At 36.8% G+C, this 16094-nt stretch overlaps 1 long non-coding RNA gene across 1 annotated transcript; it reads right to left on the bottom strand.

The window, feature by feature from the left end:
* Positions 1-3586: 3586 nt before the first annotated feature.
* On the bottom strand, positions 3587-12197 carry LOC115412666 (uncharacterized). The gene is made up of 3 exons (XR_003934367.1): positions 11988-12197; positions 4922-4978; positions 3587-3959 (listed from the first exon to the last, which is right to left on the bottom strand). It is a non-coding gene; the product is annotated as an uncharacterized LOC115412666 (long non-coding RNA).
* Between the last annotated feature and the right edge of the window lie 3897 nt (positions 12198-16094).

The raw sequence follows: 16094 nt of genomic DNA, 5'->3' as shown, positions 1-16094 counted from the left end.
ATGTGTGTACATGGTACCTGAGTCTTTTTAGTCTTAAAGTGTTTCCGTGTGTCAGTAATTATCATTCTGTAGGTGGCGAGAAGCCGGAGGGGAAGCTTAATACCTTTGTGTTGGGGGATTCATTCGGTCGTGCATGTCTGATTTGTTTACTGTGTTTTGGGCATTTCAGTTGTTATCTGTTTCTTGATTAATTTGGCATGATTTGACCTCTTTTTCTGCATGTGTGCCTCAGTCTTCATTTCCTGTGTTTGTGTGGAAGCTTACGCAGTGTGTGAGCTTATATAATGTGTTTGTGGGTGTCTGTTTCCAGGCCAGGGAATGGTTGAGTAGTACCTGGGGATCAGTGATCAGTATTATTGCTACCAGCAGACATGGACAACCAGCCTAAACACTGGACTCATTCATACCCAACAAGACTTTTGTAAGTGAAAGGTGTTTTTGGACACAGTAACATGCACAGCTATTGTGATGCAGAAGCAGGAGGCAGCAAAAATAATAAAGTTATGTACTTTTAATTGCATTGCTTTGTTGATTGCTTCATTCTGATTGCTTCTACAGTCTCTTATTTTCATGTGTAACAGACTGTTTCTATGAATAACAACTTAATTCAGTTCCAACTGTTTGTGAATCAAGGAGACAATTTTATTTAGAGGAAGAACAAAATCATAACATATACAGTACCAATCAAAAGTGTCCAGTTTCTTTGTTTTCATTACATTCTACATTACAGGTGTCAAACATGCGGCTCGGGGGCCAAAACCGGCCTGCCAAAGGGTCCAATCTGGCCCCTAGGATGAATTTGTGAAATACAAAAATTACACTGAAGATATTAACAGTCAAGGATGTTCAAATCATTTTAGGTCAATTCAATCTAAAGTGGATCATACTAGTAAAATATTATCATAATAACCTATAAATAATGAAAACTGCAAATTTTCCTCTTTGTTTTAGTGTAAAAAAAGTAAAACTAGAAAAAAAAGTTACATTTACAGACTAGCCTTTTATAAAACATATGAATATCCTGAACAAATATGAACAATCTGAAATGTCTGAAATATGTGGAATTTTAACAATATTCTGCCTGATACTAAATCTTTAAGCACATGTATAAATGATCAACTTAGGTGTAATATTGTTAACATTGTACTTTTTTTCTTAAGAATTTTCAGGAAATTGATATTTGTTCATGTTATGTTCAAGTACGGTTTGTAGGTTTAAACATTTTCATCATGGAATTTTACTTTTTTCACTCAAAAACATAGCGAAAACTTCAGAGTTGACATTATTTATCAGTTCTTATCCTGTTATTTATATCATTTTACTGGTCCGACCCACTTTAGATCATATTAGGCTGTATGTGGCCCCTGACCTGAAATGAGTTTGACACCCCTGTTCTACATCAAGGGTGTCAAACATAAGGCCTACGGGCCAAAACCAGCCCACTAAGGGTTCCAATCTGGCCATGGGACGAATTTGTGAAGTGCGAAAATTACACTGACAATATTAAAAGTCAAAGGTGTTGAACTCATTTTAGTTTCAAACTAAAGGTCAATTGATATGGGTTTTTCTAAGACCGATGCCGATATCTGCAGCTGATATATGAAGCTGATATTTAAGGCTCTTTTTTTTTTTTTTTTTAAAGCACATTGACCCCAAAATACAATTGAAACACTCAGAAAATTGAGATTTTTATGCAGCAATATAAATGCAATAATTAATACACGTACACATAGTATTCTTTTTAACGTCTATGTAGGTTCTCATTTGTCCAGGTCATCATTCTTCTTAGTAGTTCTTCTCGGTTCTGTTGGACTGGTTTAGCTCTTTTTTAAAGCGTTTCGTCTCTCATCAAAGAGACTTCTTCAGTTCTAATAACAGGTGGGGGAAACTGGATTTATAAACCTGCAGGGGGCGTGGTCTGTGCGGGTGTTACTCCTAACTTACGTGTTAGGGTCGTAAAGGGGGGTGTGTCCATGGGAGTGGGGTTGTTAGTTTGTATTGTGTGTGAGTTTCAGGGTTGTTGACCAGATGGGTGGGTCACTGTCCGAATCCTTCGGGTGGGGGGTTACTCTTTTAACATTTATTGAACTTCAAATGCTGCCCACACAGGCGCCTGATCAAATATCTTAGAATATTTTTACTACTGATCAAATATCGGCTTTAAAAAAAAAACTAGGGTTGATGGCTGATATTGAAAAAAAAAAATGGAAATGGAGGAAGATGAATGGAAGATGAATGTGTGACTTTGACTAGCTCTAAGATGTCGGATGAACTGTATCTTATATTTTTATTTTAGAGGTACTGAACAGTCAGGTTTGGTTCGTGTGTGTGGTTTTGATGAACTCACACCTGTCTTTGTTGAACTTGGCGAAAAGGTCAGATTCTACATAAAAGATCTAATTTTACATCTTTGGAAAGTAATTGTGGTAAAGAGAGTCAAGCAGAAAAACCAGATTATGAACCTGGGGAATTTTTGTGTTCAAGAAATGCTAGCCTAATTGTGCAGGTGTTAAGCAAGGATGCACTTTCTGAAGACTCTTTGTGGTTCAGCTATACAGTTGGTTTGATTGACAGGTGTCCCAGGCTCTTGTTAAAAACTCAAATGAACTTTCAGCATGTGCTTTTCTTAGAATTAGCTTATGGAGTGACTGACATGTTCTGCCCAGTAACTATCATTAACCAATAATAAACGTACGACGAATGATGTCATTGAATAATGGGAGTCTCCAAGAGTCACTAAAGACTATAAAAAGGTAATAAAGGAAACTTTTTTGGGAGGCTTTTTTTTTTCTCTCTGAGACGAATAATGTGTTTGATGCTAACTGACTTTTTTCTTTTTGTAACTTTTTCTATTTTTGCCTGAAGCAATAAATCAAGCTATTGTTTTAACTTTTTAAAACCTCAAACCTTCTTTTTGGTGAATTCTTCTTTTCTCCTGGTTTGGTCCTTCCATCCAAGTCACAACTGTTGAGTTAATTTAAATTACGTGACGCCCCCCCCCCCCCCCCCCCTCTGGTAAGCAGCCTAAGTGGAGTAGTCCAGAGCCACCGTTGGTCCAAGAATCTCTAGAACACACAGCTTTTTGTCCAAGATAACTGGAGATTTTTTGGTACCAAGGTGGTTTAAAGATAAAGACACTGGGGCAGTAGTTCATTAACCGAAATAAATTGTGGTTTTTGAGATTTACTGCTTGCTGAGTGTTTACAAATATATTGGCCCGGTATACTCAAAACTCAAATTTTCAACAATATTATGCCTGTTACGAAATGTTTTATGCCGTGGTAGATCCACTGTGATCTGTAATGCACATGTATGAATGGTAAGTTGAGGCATAAGGTTATTAAAATTGCCCTTTTTTTCAGGTTATTCACATTTTTTGTGCATAGATCAGGCTAATACACAGTTCCGCACAGTAAAAAGCTATATTCGGCAGCCGTTCCAATACAGAATATATCAAGAACCACTGAGACAAACTACAGTCTATCATCACTTTACAACATGGAGACCAGTCTGTTAGGAACATTTGAAGAAGTTTTAATCTATTCTCAAGTGCAGCCACAAAAAATGCTATGATAGCATCATAGACTCCACAATCACCTGAGTTAAACCCAAGTGAAGTGGTTTTTGGATGGGTTGAACAGCAGAGGGAAGGCAGAGCAGCCAGCAGGTGCTGAACATCTCTGACAGTGGTTTTCCAACAGTCTTGAAGGAGTTCCCAGAGATGCTGAGTACCTGTTGGCTGCTTTGCTGTCCCTCTACAGTCCAGTTTCCTTGCAGGACTTCCACAAAGCATTGACTATAGTTTCATCTTTGCCTTCTTGGTTGTTGCTCCTCCATCCAACCATCTCAGTCCTTGATCCCTGGCCGTCAGTGTGCATTTCCAGAAACTGAGACATCCTTCAAGATCACGCACCGAGATTTATTTCCAGGTCACAATCGAACATTGAGAAGTCAAGGAGCTGAAGAAGCGAAAAATAAGGAATAGAGAAGAACCTGTGGAGTGTAGCTTTAGAACTGTACCCAGGTTTTATCTAGTTGAATCTGATCATGTGATATTTACAGCTGTCACTGACATATTTATGTCTGAGGCCTCTGTGATTTGTCTTATGATGAATTTTCTACAACCTGAAAACACAGCTGCAGAGTAGATGCAGAAGTCTCATGTCTTTTCAGACCATTTGAAGTGGTTTAAGATGAAATACAGAAAGATTTTTTGCTCAGTGACACTAAGAAACTATCAAGCTCTGCAACTTTAATCTATAACATCAGGTCTTATAGTCCTTATCTTAATAAAAATGTAGTTCTGCAGCTACAGTGAAATGGATTTTTGACTGAGCTTTCTTTTGAGAGGGGGGTATGTGATATTTTAGAAAGTATTTTACAAATAATCAACAGCATTCTGTCTTCACTATCATGTTCTATCTACTTGTGCTTATAGTGCCTTTACTCCGTCTCTCTGTCTTCCTCTCGGCCCACGACAGCAGACGTCATGTCTGAATTCTGAGCCTTCTGTAACACTTATCTGGAGGTCATCCAGACAGGCATGAAGCATTTTCCATTAGTTTAAGAAGACAAGTGATTATTATATTTGTGTTGCATCCTTATTTTGTGCTGAGCCAGACACCGCAGAAACTGTGATTTTATCGGCTGATCCTTTTACAGTGACAAATAAAAGCTGGTCAGACTCTAGACAGGTCGGGCGACTGATGTTGGTTACATAAGCACTTAGAAAGTCGAGTGTTTTACACATCCTCTCCTTGGCGGTTGTCATAGTAACACAGATTTGAGACAGAAATACATTTTCAATGATTTTACCATCCTGGGACCTCAATGTAAGTTTGTACATACATTTGTGTGTGTGTGTGTGTGTGTGTGTGTGTGTGTGTGTTAGTTCATGTATTACTTATTGCTTTCAACTTACTGCGGAAATCTGTTTTCACGGTCACTTGTGGAGACTCAGCAGGAAATAATTTACATCCTGGTAGCAGACAAAAAGAAAGGAAAGAGAAAGGGATTATAACTTAAGAGGAACATTTTATTGAAAAGAATTTGACCACTTTGAAGAGTATGAGTTTAGTTGTTGAACTTAAAGGGGTTTTATATAGTATTAATATTCAAAACTGTCAACAGTAGGAGGGAAGTTGTGGATCAGAACACAATTAGCTCTAACAAAACCACCAGTGAATCAATGCTCTGTATCCACAGACTGTAACACTCACTGAATAAACTATAAAGCTCATTGTGTACACACATCTGTATTATCCAATCCAATCCAACTTTATTTGTAAAGCACTTTAAAGCAACCACAGTGGGCCAAAGTGCTGTACAGAAGAAATAAATAAAAATCAAAACAATAGAATAAAATATAAGAATAGACTAAAAGACATAAAACAACTGTACAAAAAAACAAAACAGTGCTGTACAGAAGAATAAATAAAACCAAAAATAAAAGTATAAAATGGAAGAGTAGAATTAAAAGACATAAAATTAAAAACAATCAAAATAAGAACAACTAGAAGCACTCGGAGAGCGCAGACCTCCGCCAAGGCTGATCAGTAGGCCCCCCCGTGGGCCCCCCCGCCCCCGAATACCACCAAAATTTAATCATTTCTTCCTTATCCCATTTCCAACAAACCCTGAAAATTTCATCCAAATCTGTCCTTAACTTTTTGAGTTATGTTGCACACTAACGGACAGACAAACAAACAAACAAACAAACAAACAAACAAACAAACAAACAAACAAACAAACAAACAAACAAACAAACAAACAAACAAACAAACAAACAAACAAACAAACAAACCCTGGCAAAAACATAACCTCCTTGGCGGAGGTAATAAAACAACACCGAATAAAGCAATACAATAAAAACAATACAGTCAAACATCTCACATGGTGTCAAAAACCAAGGAGAATAGATGGATTTTAAGAAGGGATTTAAAAACAGACAGATAGGATGCCTGTCTTATATGGAGAGGCAAATCATTCCATAGTTTAGGAACTGCTGCAGCAAAAGCACAACACCCCTGAACTTGTACTTGTATTATGTTTATGTTTATGTTTACGCATTTGGCAGACGCTTGTTTCCAAAGCGACTTACAGGGGAAAACCAATTAAATCACTCAATCAATCAAATTTTATTTATATACCGCCAGATCACAAAAAAGTTATCTCTTGACATTTTATATATAGAGTTGGTCAAAACCAGACTCTAAGTCAATTTACAGAAACCCAACAGAATCCTCCATTATTATTAGTATTAGTATTATGGCACCATCGACCTCTTATCAAGAAAACTAAAACTCAAAGGTGCTTATTTTCATTTTCAGCTGCTGCATCTGCTGATAGTTTACATTATAGCTCTGTTAGCTTAGCTCTTTTTTAGACAAAAACAGCCACAGTAAAACAACAAGTCACCTCTGTTTTCTGTACAGTTTGTGTTTTCATCAGCTGAACTAAAGATGTGTTTGGACTCAAACAAATAAGGTCAAAACTGTCAAAGTTTAGTCTGAACCTTCAATCAACAAATGGCAACTTAGCAAAGATAATAACATCATATAATTTACTTCATACCTTCATAAGCCTCATAATTCAACTTTTAGTATGAATTGTTACATGTATGCATTATTATAGGTTTCAAACTGGCTTGTGATGCTCATTTATGTCAATTATGTCTTGATTTTATGTGATCGTATGTGTTTTCTTGGCTCTTGGAGAAGCAGCTGCATATTTATAATGTAATCGTAAATGATTGTTTACATAAAAGTGTCACAGTTATATAAGTGTTACATAAATGTGTTAATTTGAGTCAGTAAGAATAAGAGAGAATGGGTAGGAGTATAGGTTTATGCTTCTTCCTCCTTATCAGACATGTAATGTTGCGAACATTGGTAATTATTTATTTACATCTTGAGATTTTTATGTGATCTTGTTTGGGTGATTTAATTTTTACATGTTCAAAATACACCATCTAAACCAGGGGTCTCAAACTCATTTTCTTTCAGGGGTCACATTCATCCTGATTTGATCTCCAGTGGGCTGGATCAGTAAAATAACAGCATAATAACCTATAAATAATGACAACTGCAAATTTTTGTCTTTGTTTTAGTGCAAAACCCCCCCATTAAATTATGAAAATACTTTTATAAACTATTCAAACAAAAAAGATGTGAATAACCTGAAAAAAAAGTGAAATTTCTCAAGAAAAAAACATGCAATTTTAACAATATTATTCCTCAACTTACATGTGCATTATGGATCGGATCTACAAAGACACTAAACACTTAGTAACAGGCAGAACATTGTTAAAATTGTGCTTAATTTTCTTTAGACATTTCAGGTTGTTCATATCTGTTCAGGTTGTTCACATTTTATTGTTACAGGATAGTTTGTAAATGTAAATATTTTCATAATTTAATGTTATTTTTTGCACTAAAACAAAGACAAAAAATTTGAACTTGTCATTATTTATAGGCATTATGTAAGATTATTTTTTCCACATCAAACCGAGAAGAAAATATGGAGTCATTATTTTTTGTCAGTTATTCTGCTGTTATTGTTTTACTGTAGATCGTATTGGTCTGTATGTGGAACCTGAACTAAAATGACTTCCACTGCCTTGACTGTGGAATTTTTGCACTTCGCAAATTCATCCCTCTGGCCGCATTGGAACCTTTGGTGGGCCACATTTGGCCCCTGGGCCGCATGTTTGAGACCCCTGATCTAAACTAAAGAAAAAGTGGGTCACCGCAATGTAAATCTTTGAGGGTTAAGTGTTGTTTTAAGGTCGTGGTTATGGTTAAGGTTAGAAACTAAATGTAAGTCAGTATAACATCCTCTAAACACATGGAAATGTGGACGTATGTGTCAGCAGGATTGATGACCCTCTGGTTTTCTCTCAAACAGCAGGGAGAAAGCAGTTTATAGTCCTCTGCAGTAAAACTTCTCTGTTCACTTTCTGATGAATGTTTCATGTGTATTTAATGTTTATTTAATCATCAAGAAACTTTTAATGTTTATGTTTACCAGTTTTCATTCCTTTTCTTAACTTTTCTCATCTTCTTTACTGTGTTTTGTCTCCAGATACAAGCTACATTAACCCTATTTATTGAATGTTTATTGTTGCTTTGGGTCACAAATATTCTGTGAATCCACTTTTTTGTGGCTGAGAATAAACGTAGAATGGGATGAGTGCAATTCTCAAATTTTAAACATCCTATTGTGCAACAGTAGGCAAGTTTTGCAGCAGCCTCTGTGAAGGTACGCCTTTGAACACTGCTGAAAGTAATCACAGGGCTTTCAGCGGTCTGCTTGTGAATCTGCTGCTTGTTTGTCATAGTGGACGTTCCTATCAGAGGCATTAGTGAAATCTAAACATGCTCTCGCCACAGGGAGTTTTCCGCTCCTTTCTCAAAGGTCATTCTTTGAGAACAGATTGGAGGGAAGTGTGCTCTTTATCAGAGGGGCAGGAGACTGTGAGTCAGTGGATGCAAAGCTTTGATGATCTCATAAAACCAAGAGCAAAATCTGGTGAAGATTACTCAGAGATAAGGTATGGCTTTAATTCATCTCTTTGGGTCAGAGCCTAGATTTGGCACAAAAACACGGGCAATCCCCAAATCTTAAGGGCCACCCATAATGCATTCATGCTGCAGCACCCAAAAGCTGAGAATATCTTTTGGTATCTTTATTTTATGTAATAAGTTGGATGGTTTTTGTAGACAGTTTGTACACAGAAGAGTAAAGTGAAATGTGATCCTTCTGTCAATATCCTCATCCTCATTCTTAAGCAGTGCTCAGAATACGTCTTTATGTCAGGCTGATGTCTCTTTTTCACTTCTTCTCGGGATAACTTTCATCCTGAATAAATTTGTTCTGCTTCTAAGCTGTCTGAACCACTGGACGGTATGAAACAGGTAGAATAATTTCAAGAAAATATCTGAAAAGATGAAATTGAAAAGCCGAACTGGCAGCCTCCTGGAAGACACGTCTACTTCTGCTTCACTTACCCCGACTGATGTGCTTAACATTACTGCTGTAAAATGATAAAGAGGCAGATTAAAAGGTAGAAATTCAGGTAATTTATTACTGGGAGGGAGAGGCGACTGATTGCCAAACTAAAGCCAGGCAGCAGTAAAGTCTGTGAGAGTTTATCAGGGATTCAGCATTAATACTTTGCGGCCAAACTCTGCTGTTAACATTCTATTCAATAAACCTCTGCTGGTTAGTTGTAATGTTATTTATAATATGACGACACAGTTTAAACCTTGAAATGTAAGTATAAACTGGATTAATAGTGACACTCAAATATATTCAAGATTCTTTATGACCTCGGAGGCCATCGCAGAAACATTTTATTTCACATTTTATTGCAGCTTCTCTTTAAGTCGGTGGACTCTTGTATTCCTCAATCAAAACGAGCAAAGAAGTGCATTTAACCCATAAAGTCCCAGTGAGACTTTTGTGGCACTTCCAAAAATAGTTTCTTTCTCTATATTTGACTTTTCTTAACCCATAAAGACCCAAACAGTCACTGGTGACCGCAACCATCTACTGATCTAAAATGTTTAATAACTGTTGATGCATAATCCTATCAATACATGTAAATAATTGGTGTAAAATGCAGTTTGTCGTCTTTTCATGGTCATCAGATATGACCCATCTGGACATTCAGAGGCTCCGTAGTTTCCACGGAAACACCGTCACCTTCTACAGCATTGATTCACTAGTAAAACCCATGGAGTTTGACAAATGACAGTGGATGGAGATTCTTGTTTTTACCTTCAGTTACTACTATCTTAGCTCAAAAAGTCCCTTTCTTCAGTTTTTGCTGTTTCTGATATAATGTCTTTCAACTTTAATCTGAGTTTTAATGACCCTCTACATGATCAAATCACTTAAGAAAGGTTAAAAAGAAAGAAAACTTCATTTGGGAACTGACACAAAAGTAGCACATGGGTCTTTTTGGATTAAGTGATTTATCACCATTTATTATAATATCATCCTCTGTATTTTGCATTTTTTCAGTGAAAATCAAGTATTTTCCTATATTTAATTTACTGATCATGTAGATTTCCATAAAAAGCTCAAATTAAAGTTGGGGGTTATTATATCAGAAACAGAGAAAACTGAAGAAAAGTGACTTTTTGAGCAAAGATATTAATAACTGAAGGTAAAAACAACAGTCTCCATCCACTGTCATTTGTCAAACTCCATAGGTTTTACTGGTGAAGCAGTGTTGTAGAAGATGACGGTGTTTCCACGTTCACTACGGAGCCTCTGAACGTCGGAATGGGTTGTATCTGATGACCATGAAAAGATGACAAATTATATTTTACACCAATTATTTACATGTATTGATAGGATTAATGGATCAACAGGTATTAAACATTTTAGAAAAGTCAAATACAGAGAAAAAACTATTTTGGAAGTGCCATAAAAGTCACATTGGGACTTCATGGGTTAAATGCACTTCTTTACTCTTTTTGATTGAAGAATACAAGAGTCCACTGACTTAAAGAGAAGCTGCAATAAAATGTGAAATAAAATGTTTCTGCAATGGCCTGAAGGAAAAGTGATTTTTTCAGTCAAATATATCAATAACTGAACATAAACCCAGTGTCTCCATCCACTGTCATTGATCCAACTCCATGGGTTTTACTGGTGAATCAATGTTGTAGAAGATGACGGTGTTTCCACGGTAACTATGGAGCCTCTGAACATCCAAATGGGTCATATCTGATGACCATGAAAAGACGAAAAACTGCATTTTACACCAATTATTTACATGTGTTGATAAGATTAGTGGATCAACAGGGTAAAGAGTTATATCAGTAGATGGTTTAGGATGTTTGGGTCTTTATGGTTTAATGACAGGGGAAGAAATCAAGCTTGAAGAAGTCTGATCCAGATCCTGTAGTACTCCACCAAAACAACTCTTGTCTGTCTATTTACATGTTTGTGGGCCAGCCTGAGCTACCAGTGATCCACCACATAACAGAGATCTGTGGGAAATCCTGGAGAATTTCCTGTTTGTGGCTTTGCTATACGGTACGTACACATCAGCAGCCTCAGCATCTGTCTTGTGAAGGCTCTGTATATGTTCACTGTGTGCATAATACAGTACATTATATGTGTGTCTGCGCACAAGTCTGACACTTACACTCTTATTAGCTATACACATGTATGTGAGTTTCTGTGTGTTTTATGGACGTTTCTGGGTTTACTCAGCCTTTCATTTAATGTTTGGCTTTTCGCTACCATTGTAAAACCTATGCAGTAACTGGATGCACATGTTATCGCAACGGTCTATAGGGAAAAACAGTGTATGTGTATATTATCCAGTCTTAACATAGCTCAGGACCAACCAAATTACTAAAAAAAAAAAAAAAAAAAAGAGGAGATGTAAAGACAAATACAAATAAGAGATCTATTGAAACGTAAATACTGAATAAAAATCAGCACACTGTAGGATCTGGCATATTTACAAATTGATAAAAACATCAGTAATGCACAAAGTTATGGAAATACACAAACCTGGCATCCAAAACAGACTGTCAGTTCTGCAAACAACAAAGAGACAGAGACACAGAGACACTTCCTGCTGCACTGCTGTGCGAGCAAAGGCAGTTATTTTCCAGAAATAAATCAACACACTCCCAGAAAAATGAATTACAGTATTAGGAAATAATATTACCAGTGGAATAGGAAACTGTATTTCACAGTAGGTCACTGACTGATTGATTTGTTTGCAACAGGTTGTTGTTTTCTCTCAGTCCTCTAAATAGGGTAAAGGAAAAATGTGTCACTTTCTGCTTTATCTTTTTTTTTGTTGTAAATGATTGAAAATACAGAGTGTACCTTTATTATTCTATCAAATTTGTAAGTGATGTGTAATTCTGGCAAAAGCAATTTACAGAAAAAGAGAAAAGACAGAGCAAGACAGTGGTACAAAGGAAAGGACGACAGAAAGAAAGACAAGATACAACCTGGAAGTGACATTCTTTCTGAGCCAAATCTCCTTTCGCATAGTTTTTAATCGCCTTTTCACCGTTTATCTGTCTCCATTTTTTTTTTTCTCCGTCCCCTCCTCTTCATCTTACAGGTCTTGATGAGCATTACATTGTCCTTTAATGTTGTGAGGAGTGGAACGATGAAAGAAGGAAGATGTTCCATTCCATCAGGATTAGTCTGCTTAGTCTGCTTCATCTTGCAGCAGACGCATATGCACACACACACACACACACACACACACACACACACACACACACACACACACACACACACACACGCACATGCACATATACACATGCACTCCCTGACACAGACACACAGCATGCATGTTGCCAGAAGTCATGAACAGAGCATCAGATGTGATGTGATTATTAGTGGATAAAGATAATCCTGCATGTGCGTGCGTGTGTGAGTGTGTGTGTGTGTGTGTGTGTGTGTGCTGGACCATGTGTAAATGTCCAGAACCCTCCGGAAGACAGAAGTAATCCCTCCAAAGAATTACACAGACCTTCGTTTTTCTCCTTCTCTTTCAAGCTCATCACCCTTTCAACTGTATATCATGTCTTCTTTCTCCACTAAACCTCATTCTGTGTTTTTCCTTCAGTTCTTGGTCATTCCCACATCCAAATCCACTTCCCTGTCCGTGGCTTGCCAGCATTAGACTATCTCAGATCGCTCAAGGCTTTGGCTGCAAAATCCCCTGTCACTTCTGATGATTTGAAACAGCATATCAACCTAACCAGAATACCGCAGAGCAACAGAAGCCTTGTAAGGATGGTTCAAAGACCCTCAGTAGGAACCCTCTTTCCTCTTTCTGGATATATGATGATTGCACGTCTTGTGTTTCTCCTTTTCTTCTTTTTTTTTTGACGGCTGTCTGATTGATGTCTGAAGCACTGTGCCTAGATGCTGTCTTTAGACCAATGGAGTGTAATAACATTGAGCTGAACTTGAACCGAGTCTTACTACCAGTGACTCACTGTGCCTTTGCTCACTTGTCCCTTGGGATATTTGTTAAAATAAATACCCATCAAAAAATCTTGCATTCACTTCACTAGGATTTAAATTCAACTTTGACACTTCTGTGAGAATTCTTAAGATAAGAACACTGAATTTCACAGTTATTTTTTATTAAGTTTTGTACAGCAGTAGTGCAAGAAAACATCTAAACAATAGGAGTTGTTGTTTTTATACGGAACAGAACATATACAAAACACACATACAGCAAAACAACCCAAAAAAAAAAAAAAAAAAAAAATGAGACGCAAACTTACACTTAAACATAGGTACAAAATATCACAGAGAGAAGAGGAAAAAAAAGAAGGTATTATACATACACATACATACATATATATACATGCATACACACATATACACCCAAATACAAATGCATACACACATACATATGAAATGCATCATGATGTACATATATCCCCCATGAGCATATGTACATGTAAGCACACATACATATATACATACGTACATAAGCCTAGATGCTAGATATTCTTAGAACTAGATAAATAAATAAGAAAAATAAAATAAAACATGCAGGTGCAAACATGATGTAAATATGTAAATAATATTTAAATATTTATATAAATATGTATATGATACCACATTTCTTATTTTTCTCTTATATTTAATTTTTCAGTCATTTGTGTTTTTTTCTACCTGTCTTTTTCTCTGCACTTACTTGTTGCGTGTTGCTGCTGTTCATCGTGAAATTTATCCACAGTGGAATAAATAAAGTCTTATCTTATCTTATCTTATCTTATCTTATCTTAAAAGGTAATTCTACGAGCCAATAAGTCACATTTTTTAATAAACATTGTAAAATAACATCTGATTTTGTGTGAAACTCTTCATTGTACTACATCTCTCATTGCATGCGATATATGTAAATAACAATGTAAATATGCAAAAAATATTCAATTTTTTAATTCTAATTCTATATTTATATAAATATGTATATAATACCAAATTTCTTATTTTTCCTTTATATTTCATTTCTCACTCGTTTGTGTTTTTGTCTTTTTCTCTGCACTTTCTTGTTATATGTTGCTGCTGTCAACTGTGAAATTTATCTCATCTTATCTTATCTTGAATGATAATTTCATGAGCCAAAAAACTCACATTTTTTAGCAAACATTGTAAACTAACACCTGGTTTTGTGTGAAACTCTTCACTGGACTTCATCTCTCATTGCATGTGATATATGTCACTTACACCAAAACAGTCATAACCTCCATGAACTTCACCTCATCCTTTGAGAATGACTTAAAAATGTATTAAAACAGGTGAAAACCATCACAAGTCTGGTCATGTTGAAGCTACAGAGACATCATCGGTGACTTTGAACAGACAGTGGGGAGGGAGAGTTACGATGAGGTCACTTCCATACCTTTCAGAGGGTCAACAGCAGGATCAAACAAGACAATTACATAATATTTTCTAAAAATTAGCTTCTATAGGGCAGAGGTCTTCAACAGGGGGGTTGGGAAATGTTTTGTTGATTATCCTTTCTTTTTCAATATTGCTTGCAAATATTTAAAAGAAAAACATGCGTAGCTAAGAACTAAATTTGCTAGTCGCCATTTCAGTAAAACATTTATTTGTGCCTTTCTGCAGAATGCATTTGCTCTGCCAAAAAAAGCCCAACAATACTGAGAACCACTGGTTTGGATGGTTTGGATTACAATTTCCACACCTCATCAATTTCTATATTTACTTTGTGGGTCTGTTTGCTTCCTGTTGTGGTGGGTAAGTCTCACACATACATACATACACACACACACACACACACACACACACACACACACACACACACACACACACCCATTGCAATACACATGATTGTGAGTGTGGCTTTGTGTATACATGTGTGTATCGTTGATCACCTCACACCCCGTCGCTGAAACAGACCTCTCTTCACTCCAGCTGGTTAAAGATTACAAAGCATGCCCTTCACCAAAACACACACACACACATACACACACTGTGCCCACTGATATTTGACACACACATACACACTCACACACCATCTTCACACATTGGCTCTGAATGTAGTATGCTGAGTGAAGTCCTTCTGGGTGAGCTCGCAGAAGAACAACCTGGGAGCTTAGGAGACCATAGGAAATGATCAAAGTTCCTGGGACAACAAGCAGGATGTTTAAGCAAAGTCTATAAAATATTAATTTTGCAAGGTTGAACTACAAAGTGATCTTGCCTCCTCTTGAGTTCCTCAGATATGCTCTTTGTTTTATTATTACTGCAAGGTGTCTGATAATATCCCTGTCAAGTATCGAATTGGAGACACTTCCTGAATACGTCAAACAAGTTCAGTTCAGTTTCGCCCTGATGCAAATAAATCTGTGTATGTGTCGAAAAAGGTCTTCAAGTAGAAATAATCAAAAACAAAACAAAAGCAAATTAAGAAACATCCTCCCTTCTTTCACAAAGGAGAAGTCTACATCATACATTTGCTATTTGTGCTCAGTGGGTTGAAATCTCTCGGGTGCCATTCAAAACAACAGCAAAAAATCATATCATTTGTCTTCATTTCTACATCTGCCAGAGAGGTCATGCTTTTGATTGAGCTTTGTTTGTTCTTTAACTGGATTCTACAAACACTAATGCGAATTTGGAGTCGATCCAGATAAAGAGGTAAAAGCCAATCCAGTTGAGTTCAGTTTTTTAGGCCCTTAGAGTCAATCATATGATTATCTGAAGGCACATCATAAATTTAGATCAAGGTCGAAAGAGGAAACTCAGCGAATCCTCCAAGAGCAGGAAAAACTTTTACAGAGAGAAAAACCTATGATAGAACTAGGGAGATGCACTGATGCCGATACCAGTACTGGGTATCGGTCCGATACTGAGCATGTGTACTTGTACTCATAAAAGTACTCCGATACAACCGCACCGATACCACTTACAGCAGCGTGACATTCGCAGGGAACCGCAGCAGGTATGCGGCGGAGGAGTAATGTCAGCAGTGTGGAGATTTTAAAAATAAACAACCGTGACAAAAGTAACGTTAAAGACACAGACGGATACTGACGGAGCGTTCTGTCCGTCCTCTG

The sequence above is a fragment of the Sphaeramia orbicularis genome, chromosome 21, assembly GCF_902148855.1.
Source record: "Sphaeramia orbicularis chromosome 21, fSphaOr1.1, whole genome shotgun sequence".
NCBI lineage: Eukaryota > Metazoa > Chordata > Actinopteri > Kurtiformes > Apogonidae > Sphaeramia > Sphaeramia orbicularis.
This window is presented reverse-complemented; position numbering and strand designations above follow the sequence as displayed.